General features: G+C 52.8%; 2 non-coding genes and 1 pseudogene across 2 annotated transcripts; 1 reads left to right on the forward strand and 2 right to left on the reverse strand.

Annotated features, from left to right (window-relative positions):
* Positions 1 to 1,517: 1,517 nt before the first annotated feature.
* On the reverse strand, positions 1,518 to 1,706 carry LOC137503509 (U2 spliceosomal RNA). The gene has a single exon (XR_011019187.1). It is a non-coding gene; the product is annotated as a U2 spliceosomal RNA (small nuclear RNA).
* A 671-nt stretch (positions 1,707 to 2,377) lies between these two features.
* Positions 2,378 to 2,539, forward strand: LOC137503466 (U1 spliceosomal RNA). The gene has a single exon (XR_011019149.1). It is a non-coding gene; the product is annotated as a U1 spliceosomal RNA (small nuclear RNA).
* A 7,114-nt stretch (positions 2,540 to 9,653) lies between these two features.
* On the reverse strand, positions 9,654 to 9,790 carry LOC137503515 (U2 spliceosomal RNA; annotated as a pseudogene).
* Between the last annotated feature and the right edge of the window lie 2,736 nt (positions 9,791 to 12,526).

Consider the following 12,526-nt stretch of genomic DNA (forward strand, 5'->3'; position numbering starts at 1 on the left):
CTGGTTGCACTGGGAGGTTGACTGTGTCTTCGTTAGTCGCAGGTGAGCCTGGGGGTGGTGGACCAGTTGTGGTGAGGACTCGCTGGGAAGGACGTGGGGGTGTGAGGATCCTTCTTAGAGTGGACAGGAGGCTTCTGCGAGGAGGGGTACCAGGCGTCGCTTGGTTCTCGCTGGTGTCGCCGTGGATGGTGAGGCGGCATCTCGTTGGAGCATCAGATGTTATAGGCTCCTCTGGGTGTTCTGCCTCCCAGTGCTTGTTCACCAGTTTCTTGGCGTACCTGTTCTCAGAAGTTTTAAACGTCAGGCCGCAACATTCGAATACCACATCGAAGGAACCTCCCGGCACCACGTGGAATTTCTTAACGTGCTTCACCAGGTCCTCGTAGCGCTTGAAGGTCTTTTGCGGTATAGTGCAGGACGGGCATGACCATTTCCCCGATGTGTAGGGTAGCCGGATGTGCAGCTGGGTGCCGACGAATGATTCCGCGCCTGTAACAGGTAGAAATACAGTAGCGTCGGCATTCAGACTCGGGGGGGGAACAGGGGTAGAAGCTCGGTGGCTAAGCCTGCCAGACAGGCTGGGGGACGCCCCCGCACCGGCCACACCCGAGCACTCACCCGAGTCAGAAGCAGCACTCATCCTACCACCGTCCATGCCGTCCGTTCGCTCACTACCACTCACCCGCACTAGCAGCTCAGTCAACTCCCACTCTGCGACGCTAGGTCACACTCGCGCTCAGCCACTAAACTACACGGGCCGCTTGTACCCGACACACAATCGCGCTCACACACACACACGTGTTCACACTTGACCACTAAGCCACCCGGGCCGGCACACCACTATGCCGCCCGGACCGCCTGGGGGTCCTCACTCACACTCCGATGTACACCCGCTCCCACTCCCGCACACTCGCACCCACTCGATCCCCTAAGCCACCCGGGCCGTCGCAACACTGGACCACCTGGGCACCTAGGCACTCACTCGCGCTCAGATACACACTTCCCTTCCTCTCCCTCTCAAGTACGCACTCAATCGTGTTCCGTCCCCTAAGCTACCCGGGCCGACACGCCACTCAGCTACCCGAGCCGCCTAGGAAACACGCTCACTCAATCGCTCCACACACTTAATTGCACTCGTCCCCTAAACCACCCGGGCCGGCACACCACTGGACCACCCGGGCCGCTCAGGAGTCTCACTCACTCCCCTCGCACTCCTACTACCACTCGCACACAATTCCCTCACTGACGCTCTATCCCCTAAACCACCCGGGCCGGCACACCACTGGACCACCCGGGCCGCCTAGGAGCCCTCAGCCACACTCGCACTCACTCACCTCTCGCGCACCACCCACTCCCGCACTCACTCCCACACACTCACTCGCACTCCACTAAGCTAAGTGGGCAGCCTAGGGTGAAACCCTGTACCACCAGGAGCCTTGGCCGCCTCACTGGACCTTGATAAGCGCGGTAAGCTAAACGTCTTTAGCCCCGCAGTGGCCAGATCATTGGCACGCTCCTGGTGGCAGGCGAACCACACTTTTTGATCACTAGTCGAGCTTAGCAATCAAAGCGAGCGCTGTCCTTACCAGCTCGAATTCAGCTTTAAAAAGCGAAAACCCTGCTTTTCCTGAATTACAGGGACACAAAATTAAGCTGATAAGAACAGATACTACACTTTGATCTTAGCCAAGAGGCCGAGAAGCGCTAAGAACATAGTACACATCGATCTTAGCCAAGAGGCCGAGAAGCGAACACTTTGATCTTGGCCACATGGCCGAGAAGTGGTAGCGGGGCGCGTTAAAAAGCCTCTAATAGTAATCGAATGGGGTGCCTGGGCGAGGTACACACGGCAGCATTTCCTGGGAAGACGTTTCTAAAGTAAATATTGGCGGAAAACTTGTAGTTCGTTTGTTTTGGACTTTGGCTTGTGTTGGCGCTAGGGGTGATAGTTGAGCAGTAGTTTCAATGGCACATGGCATCGCATAGTGCGGAGTAGTAGTACAGGTAAGGGCAAGGCGGCGTCAGAGATTTGCGTGAAGTGCCACCTGCTGGGGAGAAAAGGAAGAAAGGAGCCTGCCCCATTTGACATTCGGTTACATTTGCGCGCTCTGTCGGCGGTTTGCGCAAGCTGCGACCCGGGCGGCGAGGCTCGTTGCTTGGGCCCATTTGACGCCAGGAGTGAAATGAGTGTCGAGTTGGAGATAGCGGTATCCTGTGTCTTAGTCGTGCGTTTAGGGATGTGATCCTCTCGACCTAGAGAGGTGCGCCCTATTAGACCGTAGGTTAATGTATTCAAACCATCACGGGCTGGTTGTAGTCTCTCCCTGTAGTTTTGCAGCCCCTTTTCGGTTTGCCGAGACGAAGCGGCGCACTCCTCATACTTACCTGGCGTAGGGGTTACCGTGATCAAGAAGGCGGTTCCCCCAGGGTGAGGCCCTTGCATTGCACTTCGCTTGGGTTGACCCCTGCGAATATCCCTAATGTGGATATCTCGGGCGCGTAATTTTTGGTAGTCGGGACTGCGTTCGCGCTGTCCCGGACTTTTTAGTAATAAACCAAAGAATTGTGACTGGAAGGGGTTCGATACCCCAAGGGGTCGGTTTATGTACTTGTAATTGTTTACAGGAGAGAAATAAAGGTTTGTGATTTTTGCACTTCCCCATGTTTTTGCTGAAACAATTCCAAACAATATCCTTGAGCTGTACGGTGTGAGGGCATACTCCTGCCTGCTGTTAAGAAACGGAAAGCCCGTTTCTTGTAACGTAGCAGAGCGGAGGTTACCCTTCAGATCGTAAGAGTATCTCTTTCTCCCTGTTCACAGACGTTTCCATTCGGATGAGTGTGAGAACCTTTTTTTTTTTTTTTCGTGTAAAAAAAAGGTGATACATACCGCTATGACCCTTAGAGAGATTATTTTTCGTTTCCTCTTTTCTTCTGAAAAAAAAAAATTCTTTCTCATTCTTCTTCTAACTGGTAATATTTATAACCTACAAAAGAGCTACAGAGGAAGAATTGAGGCCAGGAATAGAACAAACGCATGCATGGATATGGATTTATTATTTTATTATTATTATTATTATTATTATTATTATTATTAATTTCTACTTCTAAGAAACAAAAAGGTTACCAGAATATTCGACTTAGTTTTTGCTTTTATCTTGTTTCAGGGTGGACCGAACCAGACTATACTAAACTCTGGCCAATGGAAGATTACGCTCAAGACCAAGTCAAAGCGTAGTTCTGCTCGTGACAGCGGTCAGAGGCCCCATTAAGCTGATAAGAAACACATGTACACTTTGATCTCGGCGAAAAAAGCCGAGAAGCGGTAGCGCCGGCACCTAGGCTGAGAAAGGTTCCCTCGGCCAGTACGTTTGATGGAGTTAGAGGAGAGTGAGGGGGGGGGGGGGGGTCGCGTCGGCCCTTCGGCTAAGTGCCTCAAATTGTACATTTAGAATTTACAAGGTTTAAAATTATTCTGATTACAAGTTCAGTTTCCACTTTAAAATCTGGTTGCATGAAGTGCGTCCTTTTTTTTCATTTTTATTTTTCACCACTCAGCCACGTGAGCCGTCAAGGGCTTGACATTATACCACCGAGGGCTTTGGCCGTCTCACCGGACCGTGATAAGCGCAGGCCTCAACGTCTTGAGACTCGCAGTGGCCAGATCACTGACACGCCCTCAGTAGCAGGCGAGCGACACCTAGCGACCACCGAACTTACCATCTTGCTCGAGTTGTCGCTAAGAACATATTAAATGTTTTTTTATTAAATATTTAAATATTTACATTTCAAGCGTTGACATATACAATATATAGACAGGCTGCTGGTAGAGTTGAACATAGGTATTTACAATGCAATATGACTTGGTTGCTGGTGAGTCCACTATTATATCAATTGTTTGAGTCCGTGTGGCTCTTGCTGGTAGGTGCTAAGTATAAAATAATCTAGATTATAATACTTGGGTTTAACCCGGAACTAGGCATGCCACTGTTCATTCGCGCACTCTTTCAGCTTAGGTCATCAGTGTCGCGTTTCACTTGGTGTTCTGTTCTAAGATGTAAAGGCATCTGGAAGTGGTCCAACGTTCTCCCACCCTTGAGTCCCCGTGACCCCCTTACAGGCCTAAGTGGGATTGAGGTTGGGTGGAGGTGCCCTGCCCACTGTTAACCTAGGACCATGTGTTAGTTGGACCCTTCCAGTGCGCTAGGCATTTGGCCTGAGCTAAATTGATTCCTAGTTGACACGACCCTGATGTTGCCTATCATTTGCTCATCCATTCATGCATACAATACACAATAAAATAAGAGATAGTATTTACAGGTCAGCTTATTACAATGGACTTGTAAGTGTTTGGCTTCGTACTCGCACTCATCCATACTAACAGACATACAATGCACTCGTCCATACTAACAGACGTACTTCATTCGATCTCACATTCTAACAGCATTCATTGCTTCCTTGCACACCCACTGATATACACAGATGTACACTACCTATAATACATACAGTAATACACAGCCACATAAAATAATTATATACAGGTATATACAATTAGCATAAGAAAACACTCGTTCACTAGTGGAGATTCATTCATTCAGTTGCGCAAGGGCGCTCCACTTTCACTTCACAACACTGACACAGATCACTAACACACGCACTGTCACCACACTTGGAGTGTTCAGCACCACACTGCAGCCGCTCAGGTGTATTGCCGGTGGCCAGTCACGTGCTCGACGTAAATGTCTCTGGACCATCGAACTGAGTCAGACACGCACAGGTTGGCCATCATCTTAGAGTAGGACTTGCTGATGCCCAAGTACTGTAGCGTCTTACTGTTGGCACCGTCCCAGGTACCGAGCGAGCCCACAATGAAGGCGTCCAGATTCACAGTGTAGCCGGCGTCACGTAAAATCCTCGCAGTTGGCTCGTACTTGGTTTTCTTCGACTCACGTGCCTTCTGTAGCGACTCGTACCCATCATCAAACGGGATAGTGACGTCGACTATTGTTATCACCTTCTTTTCCTTGTTGATGACTACCAGGTCAGGTCTTTGAGCTCTGATGTCCTGAGGGATGTTAGTGCCTGACCCGGTGAGCTCGTCGAAGGGAACCTGTTGGTTCTTGCGGCATGCTCCCGACCTGGCAGGTACGGCTTTGGCAACTCTGTCAAGGATCGCGTCGTGCCTCCTTGTCATAGTGGCTAGATGTGGACGGCAGTGGTTCATAACATGGGCCGTCGTCTCCTCTAATTCGCCACACTTGCGGCAACGGCGGTCGTTGTTAGCCCTGTCGTATCTCCAGCATCCGTTGAGGGGCAGCACTCCCAGGCGGGCACGGTGTATGAACCGCCAGTCAGCGAATCTCGTATATCTCCCAGACTGTAAGAAGTGATTAGATGGGATGTTCTGGGACGAGGTTCGTATAATCTTTCCCTGATCAGGTTTCGATGTCAGTTGATGGCGATAGTGCTCCGTGAGGCATGAGCGGAGGAGTGCTGCCATGTCGCGACGCGATCCTTCATCAGCGACGCTAGTGACGGTCTCTGGGTGGGGGAGGTGAAGCTCCCATCTCTTGAGCGTCTCTGCCCATCCCCATCGTAGTCCTGGGATCCTCTTCTGCATCCGGCGGGTTGCCGACCTCGCGTATGACCAGAGTGTGCCTACGTCTCCCGAGTCCCTGTCGAAAGGTTCCTCCATGGACCCGGAGAGGTAGGTGGCCATATCCCTCGGTGATGGATCCTGCAGGATCCTCTTCTTTACGGTGGTACGGAGGCCCTCCAGCGCGAGCTTCGCGATGCTTTCATCGTTAGAACTTAGCAGCCTAAAGATGTGATTAATGGCTGCCAAGTCTGAGATGTCGGCTATCGGTGGAAGTCCAGCACCGCCTTGACGCGTTGGGATGAACACGATCTCAGCACTTGCACGCTGCGGAAGGTTGAGGACAGTTTTAGCGCCGGTCTTGATTTTCCTGTCTAGCTGGTGGAACAGGGTTTTCTTCACTCGGGACGACCGTAGCGTAAACTCGAGCTGCGGGATGATAAAGGTGCGCAGGGCGTCGAGTTTTTGCCACGGTGCGAGGAGGCTATTGAAGACTGCGTCGACCTCTCCTTCAATCCGCTCGATGGCTTTATTCGGGGTTTGGTCCACTTTCAAACCCGTTGGGACTCCAAGGTGTTGGTATGAGTCCCCTTCTCGAAGAGTGTCCATGGCTCCCCCGGAGATGGTGAATCCCGTGGCGAGAGTGGTCTTCTTCCTCATGTGGAGTGTGGCACATTTTTGCGGCTTGAATTCGAGGCCGAGCCAGCGCGCGGTACTGCCCATCCTCTCGAGCATGGATCTCATATGCTCCTCTGACCTGGCTATTAGGGCGATGTCGTCTGCAAAGGCCAGGACAGATGCGGTGTAGCCTCTGATGTCGTATCCATGAGTCTTACTAACGTCGGTGGCGGTGCGAAGGAGGTATTCCATCACGATATTGAAGAGGATCGGTGATAGCGGGCAGCCTTGCCGGACTCCCGCGTTGAAGGGGATGGGGTTGGTGTCACCCGTCGTGGACCGGATCCTGGTGGTGCTACCGGTGTATAAATCGCTCACTATGTTGACGAGGTGAGAGCCTGCATTGATGTCGGTCAGTGCCCGAAGGATGGTGGAGTGGGGCACTGACCCGAAGGCGTTAGCAAGGTCAAGCCAGGCGATGACGACTTCTCTTCCTGTTCTTCGAGCATCCACCAGGATTTCTTGAAGCACAAAGTTGTGCTCGATGCAGCCTTCTGCTGGCATGAATCCCTTCTGCTGGGGTGAGATGATGTTGTTGGCCGCTGCAACCGAACCCAGCCTAGCTGCGATGATGCTGCAGTAGATCTTTCCGATGGTGTTGGAAAGGGCTATAGGTCTCCAGTTTGACAGATCATCCTGGTCGCCTTTCTTGAAAATAAGCACTGTCCTGCTTTGCTTCCAGGATGCGGGGACTCTAGAGTACCGAAGGCACACGTTGAAGATGGTCGCGAGTAGAGACCCATCCTTGTCGACCTGCCTCCATTGCTGGTATGTAATACCATCGGGCCCAGGTGCAGTGCTAGGGGCCTTGGATAACTTGAGGGCCACCTCTTCTGGACGGATGTTGTCGATGGTAATGGGGTCCTCGATTCTTGGTAGCTTCGGTACTCTTTCTTCAGCTGGGTCGGTGGAACAGCCGTCCCTGGCCCGATGAACTCCCACGAAGTGCTCCTCCAGCTCTTCTTGGGGGGCCATGCAGTAGGGGGATTCCTGTCCCAGAACCTGCCTCATCGCTTTGCGCCGGTCCACGCGGTACAGACGCTGAATCTTGGCGGCCTCTTTGGGGTCAAATTGGGGAACACCCCTGCGTCGTCGACGATTGAATGAGGGGTCCCGGTTCTGCCGTCGGTTCTCTTCATTCCTCTGTACGTCCGCAGCGGTCGGTGTTTTATGAGTTCTGCTGCGAACGGCTTCGGTGAGATCACCACAGGCCGTCTCAAAGACCTCCCAGTCATCGATGAGTTGGAATCTCTCCATCCATTCTTGTTGGAACTGGCTTGGTTGTAGTGTGCCAGCGGGTGGGCCATTGTTGTTCTGGCTAGATGGACTTGTCGGAGTGGTTGAGGATTCTCCAGCGTCAGAGGTGTCATGTTCAATCCCGTAGAGGCCGCCATCGTTGCTCCGTGTCGGGGATGCCGCTCTGAGCGTCGATATATCTTCGGGCTCGCTCGGTGTTGTCGTGGTGGTCGTGTCAGCTAAGGTGGAGTGCTGGTCCGTGGCTCTGGTGTCCGGAGGTGGGGCCACTGGGTCTCCATCGTGTTGCCTGGTCGGGCCGGTGTTGGAAGTCGATGTTCTCAGAGTGTGTCTGCCAGGAGGATCGGTAGCAGTTTCGGCCAGTGAGCTGCCTGAGGGTGGTGGTGAACCAGAGGTAGGGACGTCCAGGGGGGGAGCCTGGGGAGAAAGGAGGCACAATTGATTTTCGATAGGAGTAGCCTTCCCGGGAGGGTTGTCAAGCAGCTCCTGTTGGGGCCTCACGTCGCTGCAGATGGTGGGGCGACGCTCATCGTGGTGGCGGGGAGGCTCTTCATCTGTTGGAGTCACCCTCTGGAGGCGGTTGGTGGAGGCCGGGCGCGGTGGTGGGTTGGCCGGAGCTCTTCTTGGCCGCTGTCTGCCTGGGGGTAGCGGTGTGGAGGTGGTAGGGACCGACGGGGAAGGACGAGGGGACGCACGGATAGTTGGTGGTGATGACAGGATCGAGCGTCGGGGAGAGGGGCCAGGCGTCGTGTAGACTCTGTTGGTGTCACCGTAGATGGTGAGGCGACATCTTCCTTGCGTCACGGAGTCGATGGACTGGTCAGGGTGTGCCTCTCCCCAGTGCTTGTTGGCCTGCTTCTTCGCGTATCTGTTGACAGAAGTTGAGAATTGCAGGCCACAGCATTCAAAAACCACCTCCAGCGTACATCCTCGTGCCAGGTGAAACCTCTTCGTATGTTTGATCAGATCCTCCTGGCGCTTGAACGTTTTTTGTGGTGCAGTGCAGGCAGGGCAGAGCCATCTCGTGGTGGTGTATGGTAGCCTGAAGATGATCTGTGTCCCAACGCGCTGTTCGCCACCTGCAACAGGAACAAAAACAGCAGCGTCGGGGTTCATATCCGGGTGAGGCACCGGGGTGGAGGTAGGGTGACTAAGCCTGCCACGCAGACTGGGGAGCGTCCCCGCACCACTCACATCCAGGGTCTCACCCACATTATCATCGGAGCTCCTCGTGATGTTCATCGCGCTACTGCACAGTTCCAAAACGCTCAACAGTCGATCCCAGACACACTCAAGTACTCACTCCCGCTCCTATCCTCACACAACAAGGCTGAACTGACTCACGCACTCACACGGCCAAATTACTGGACTACACAGGCCCTCACACAGTCTCACTCGTACAGAAGCACTCGCACCACTAGGCTACCCGGCCTTGACACTTGTGTCACTGAGCTACACTGGTCACTTGGCTCCGAACGCGCAGCCGGGTTCAACCTTCGCTTCCACTCCCGCAGTCGCTCCCACTTTCACTCGCCGTTCACACCCGCTCACACTCGGACCCCTAAACTACCCGGGCCGGTGCACCACTGGACCACCCGAGCCGCCTAGGGCCCTCACTTGCACTCAGACTCACTCACTCCCACGCTCAAGTCACTCTTCGCACTCGGTCCCCTAAGCCACCCGGGCCGTCGCGCCACTGGACCACCCGAGCCGCCTAGGACACTTGCTCGCACCCGGATTCACACACCGTCCACTCCCCCTGCCACTCCCACACTCGTGCCAAACTACTTCCACTCAGTCCCCTAAACTACCCGGGCCGGTGCACCACTGGACCACCCGGGCCGCTTAGGAGCCCTCAGTCACACTCGCACTCACTCACCTCTCACTCCCCCTACCACTCTCGCACTCACTCCCGCACTCACACACACACTCACTCGCACTCCACTAAACTATGTGGGCAGCCCTAGGGTGAAACCCTCAACCACCAGGAGCCTTGGCCGCCTCACTGGACCTTGATAAGCGCGGGCTAGGTCGTCACTAAGCCCGCAGTGGCCAGATCATTGGCACGCTCCTGGTGGCAGGCGAACCACACGTTAGATCGCTAATCGTTCCTAGCGACCCAAGCGAGCGCTGTCCTTACCAGCCCAATATTCAGCTTAAAAAAGCGAGAACCCTGCTTTTCCTGCTTATTCAGGGTCACAAAATTAAGCTGATAAGAACAGATACTACACTTTGATCTTAGCCAAGAGGCCGAGAACTTACCATCTTGCTCGAGTTGTCGCTAAGAACATAGTACACATCGATCTTAGCCAAGAGGCCGAGAAGCGAACACTTTGATCTTGGCCACATGGCCGAGAAGTGGTAGCGGGGCGCGTTAAAAAGCCTCTAATAGTAATCGAATGGGGTGCCTGGGCGAGGTACACACGGCAGCATTTCCTGGGAAGACGTTTCTAAAGTAAATATTGGCGGAAAACTTGTAGTTCGTTTGTTTTGGACTTTGGCTTGTGTTGGCGCTAGGGGTGATAGTTGAGCAGTAGTTTCAATGGCACATGGCATCGCATAGTGCGGAGTAGTAGTACAGGTAAGGGCAAGGCGGCGTCAGAGATTTGCGTGAAGTGCCACCTGCTGGGGAGAAAAGGAAGAAAGGAGCCTGCCCCATTTGACATTCGGTTACATTTGCGCGCTCTGTCGGCGGTTTGCGCAAGCTGCGACCCGGGCGGCGAGGCTCGTTGCTTGGGCCCATTTGACGCCAGGAGTGAAATGAGTGTCGAGTTGGAGATAGCGGTATCCTGTGTCTTAGTCGTGCGTTTAGGGATGTGATCCTCTCGACCTAGAGAGGTGCGCCCTATTAGACCGTAGGTTAATGTATTCAAACCATCACGGGCTGGTTGTAGTCTCTCCCTGTAGTTTTGCAGCCCCTTTTCGGTTTGCCGAGACGAAGCGGCGCACTCCTCACCCTATATATTGTCGATTAGTGGATGACTTCGCGTGTTTCTTCGGATTATTCTAGAATCTTCGAGTATCTTCTAGTGGAAGCTTCGGCATCTTCTCAAGAACATTGGCGACTTCCTTTCTTCACTGGGACTCTTCCAGACCTTTCGATGGCTTCAGCTTCGTTACCGCCTCCGTCGCCTGAGATGGAATCAGAACAAATTAAACAAGCTCGTCGTCTTTCTCCTGAACCTCTGGGAGAACGGAAAAAGATCTGTGGAACAACCGTGGCTTCTCAGTCTTCTGATTCCACCTACACTGGTTCCAGTTCGGCCGATACTCATGTTTCAGGCATTAAACGCTTGGCTTCACCGGAGAGACGTGCCACGGCACCTCTTTCTCCTACACCATCACTTCTGCAATCGCCTCTGGACTCTTATCGGCCTCCCAATGTTCGCAGTTATTCTCACGCATTGCAGAACCCGGCTATTGCACCCAATATTCGTCAACGGAGTTTCGAGCATCACACCCATACACCACCACCTACGTTCTACCTCATGAAACTGTCTAACATAGATACTGCTAAGGCCAACACCCGCTCTATTTATCAGATTCTCATGAGATTCACCCCAAAGCATTTGGACTATGATATCGAGATTCAACGCACCCGTCAAGGGGCCTTTCATATCAAGACGAACAAACCTTACTTCCAATATTTCATGTCGTCTGTTGGACCGGCCCAGTTTGGCAGTGGCGCAGAAGCCACTAATATGCCGCACCGGACACCACCTCGCCGCCCCACGCTGCCCGCCCGTCGGCCACCATCCTATTCTGTTGTGGCTTATGGCGTCGATCGGGATTGGACGGATGGTGAGATCTTCTCCCAACTTCAACTTGGGGGCCACTTGGTGGAAAAGGCGATACGTATCAAGAACGCCCGCGGACCTACCAGCCTCGTCCGCATTATAGCCACCGAACTTGCTACCATCAACAACCTCCTGTGCGATGGCGTCGTTCTCTATGGTCGTCGTCACCGCATCGAGCCCTCCCGTGCGGCGCCGCCGCAACGCATACGATGTAACCGGTGCCAGCGTTACGACCACCCTCCTGGCCAGTCCTGTCAGCATCCTCAGGTATGTGCAATTTGCAGCCAGGAACATTCAACTGATAGTTGTTCTAATAAGGGTTCTCCCAAGTGTCTTACGTGTTCCCAACCTCATCCTACCTTTTCCTACAAATGTAAATCCCGTCCTGCTCCCGAGCCCTCCCAACCTGAATCTGTTATTCCTGTTGTTTCCCAGGACCTCCCCACTCCCTCCCAGCACACCCGGCTTCCTGAACCTAGTTCTGAGAACGTCATTCGTTTTGTAACGATGGTGCTCCAGAATATCCTTCCCTTTCACCGCCCTCTTATCCTCAGTCAGGTCCAACTTGCCGCGCGAATGGTTTTCAACACCCATCTGGATGTCACATATGCGGGGAACAAGATGCATTTTGCATTTTTTCCCCTTATTGATGTTCCCTTAGTGGAATGACATCTTCACTCTTTATTTTACTAACATTTGTTCTTTGAATTCCAATCGTGCGCTTTTGGACCTTTCCCTCAACCTGTATGACCCGGACATCTTTGTCTTAAATGAAACATTTCTCAACCCCACTCATCGCCTTCATTTCCCTAAGTATATTCTTCATCGTGCTGACCGCATATATGAAACTCGTGGTGGCGTTGCCATTGGCATACGACGTCACATTACCACTAAACGCCATTATTATAACTTTAGTGATAATTTCCGGGAATACCTTATTCTTGAAACCTTTCTCCCGAACCACTCCCCTATAACTATAGTAACGCTTTATTTGCCCCCTCGCACTCCTCCTCCTATAGACTTTCTCCATCATATCGATTCGACCTTTCCGCACTATATCTTTATTGCCGATATTAATATTCATTCTTATAATGTTACTCAATCTCATGCTTTTACCACGTTACTATCCGAAATCCGGGGCATACAGGTTCCTTTTCCTTTCCCCACCCGCCCCATCTCCCAAACCACTCCCGATGCCCTT

The sequence above is a fragment of the Anabrus simplex genome, unplaced genomic scaffold, assembly GCF_040414725.1.
Source record: "Anabrus simplex isolate iqAnaSimp1 unplaced genomic scaffold, ASM4041472v1 ctg00000130.1, whole genome shotgun sequence".
Classification (NCBI taxonomy): Eukaryota; Metazoa; Arthropoda; class Insecta; order Orthoptera; family Tettigoniidae; genus Anabrus; species Anabrus simplex.